This window comes from Nycticebus coucang, chromosome 9 (genome assembly GCF_027406575.1).
Source record: "Nycticebus coucang isolate mNycCou1 chromosome 9, mNycCou1.pri, whole genome shotgun sequence".
NCBI lineage: Eukaryota > Metazoa > Chordata > Mammalia > Primates > Lorisidae > Nycticebus > Nycticebus coucang.
Genome location: NC_069788.1, coordinates 125,687,512 through 125,690,043, shown reverse-complemented (window position 1 = coordinate 125,690,043; position 2,532 = coordinate 125,687,512). Strand labels below are relative to the sequence as shown.

Below are 2,532 nucleotides of genomic sequence, written 5' to 3'. Positions count from 1 at the left end.
CATCTGTCTATAGAAACAACATAATCAAAAATCAATGCCATCTTATCAACATTATTATTTCTCTGGATATGTACAAACTTGGGTTATAGCAAATTGTTAATGTACCATCTATCTACAAACAGGTAGGCAAATTTGACCTCGTAAATAATCTGACTCATTGCGGCCTCTCAAAAAGGCTCTGCATAGTAATATTAATTCCTCTTATAAAACTTTTTATGGTATCTAAGTCAGCCATTAAAATATGAGTAGAATCTTATTTCTTTCTGTTTTGTTTCTGATAAATTACCCCCAGCATCATTTGTTCACAAATATGGAATGCTTCACGCATCTGTGTGTCATCCCTGGGCAGGGGCTATGCTAATTTTCTCGGTATTGTTCCAATTTTAGTGTATGTGCTGCTGAATTGAGCACTGCTTCTTTCATCTTGAGTGCAGAGTTTTTAGGATACATCAGTCTGGTGTGGTAAAGAGCCTGCTTTGTTTTGATGGCTTATGACAGAAGTCATATTTTCTGCATTCTGTCTTAAGCAACTTTTAGAGAAAGAGTTAAACAAAACAATCAGGGTAGATTCTGTATCAAGGATAAAAGTGAAAGTACTCTGTTTAAACCAATAACAATCTGACTGTAAATCCATGTCATAATTTAAATTAGATCTTGGGAAAAATGAAAAAAAAGTTAAAAACCTTATGAGACTCACCATAAAAGTATGGAGAATTGATATTCATATTGATATGTCTATGTACACACACCATTGCCTGTTAACAATGACAGCCCTTGTGATACTAAAGAATTGCATAAAATTCCTTTGGACTCAATGGGTGTGCCTCAGCAACTTGGCTCTTTTAAGAACATCCTGAGCAAAGCACTATATTGTGCATAGATACTTACCACTTTACGTTTTTCTAGTAAATATATTCCACTGTGTGTTTTGCTCATTGGCCACTTACATTAAAGAATGGATTTCAGTGGCAAGTTGTTAAAACATGGAGGGTATTTTACATTAAAAGAGTTTGGTGTATCCAAATTGCAGTGGTGGTTACATTAATCTATATGTATGTTAAAATTTCACAGAACTGTACACCCAAAAAAGTCAATTTTACTGTATGATAATTCAAACCAGCCAGGCGTGGTGGCTCATGCCTGTAATCTTAGCACTTTGGGAAAAGCAGAGGTGGGAGGATCCCTTGAGGCTAGGAGTTCAAGATAATTCAAACAATAAATTAATGTTTTTTGGTTTTGGTTTTGTTATTTTCAGTCCAGCTCTCACTATATGCCTAGGCTACTCTTCAACTCCTACCTACCCTCCAGAGATCCTTCCATTTTTGCACAGCCGGCCAAAATTCATTTTTAAAAAGAGTTCTGGATGTAATAAATGGTTTAGTTTTTTAATGTTTGTCTTTGGCTTAAAGGATAAAATGTAACCTATGGCATGTAGGAAAAGTTTGTAAATAAATTACAAATAATGCTAAGAAAGTAAGGAACAAGAAAAAATATTTTAAAGCACATACTAATAAATATTCAAGAACTATGCATTCTGGGACTCTGAGCTTTCTCAAGGGAGAATTTCAAGGCTAGTAAATCTTCCCAACATCAACTCCTTACTGCCTCAAAACATGAGAAGGCCTTCCCAGGATGTACTGGTTAGGAATAAATATTTCCCTCAGCTATTCATAAAAAATAATTTTAAAATTATATTTGCACCGTAGAATAAGATCTGGAAGGGACTGTAAGAAATTGTTTGATTATCTTCAGGCAGGTATAAATGAGGGAGCAGGGAGGGGAGGAGAAGGAGGGGGTGGGGGTCAGGGTATGTGGCGCACCTCTGGGGGGTAGGTACTTAGCCAGAGCTTACACATGCCTTCTTAATGATCTGCAAACAGAGATTCCACAATAAATTTGCCAACAATGATATTCCTGTGTTTCACCACTGGAATGGTTAAGTTGGGGGTGTGAATCTATGTGTCCAGCTTAAATAGCTCCTATGGTAAGTTCTCTCATCATCTTTGACCTCTCTAGCCATGGAGAACTACTACCAAAGTTCCTCTTGTAAAAAACATACGTGCTTCCTAAGACGTTAATGGGACCATGAATTTATCCATTCTTCAAGTTTAATAAGCTGCCCCTTACTAATGTGCTAGGCTTGTGGAGACGTCCATAAAACATTTCTATCATAATAGCCTTTTCTTTTTACTTTGGGGTTTTCATACCCTTTGTATTTTAGAGAACTGTGACCAAGGTGGGTACTGTACTCCTCTCCTCCCCTCCCCTCCCCTCCCCTCCCCTCTCCTCTCCCCTCCCTACCCCTCCCCTCCCCTCCCCTCCCCTCTCCTTTTCCTCCTTTTTCTTCTTCTTTTTCACTCTGTTGCCCCAGGCTAGAGTGCCATGACATCAGCCTACCTCATAGCAACCACACACTCCTGGGTTCAAATGATCCTTCTGCCTCAGTCTTCTAAGTAGCTGGGACAATAGGCGCTCCACCCTCCAAAATGCCCAGCTAATTTTTCTATTTTTAGTACAGACAGGCTCTTGCTT

The 2,532-nt window shown here is 38.4% G+C and overlaps 1 non-coding gene across 1 annotated transcript; it reads right to left on the bottom strand.

Annotated features, from left to right (window-relative positions):
• Positions 1-304: 304 nt before the first annotated feature.
• LOC128595067 (U6 spliceosomal RNA) lies at positions 305-411 on the bottom strand. The gene has a single exon (XR_008382756.1). It is a non-coding gene; the product is annotated as a U6 spliceosomal RNA (small nuclear RNA).
• Between the last annotated feature and the right edge of the window lie 2,121 nt (positions 412-2,532).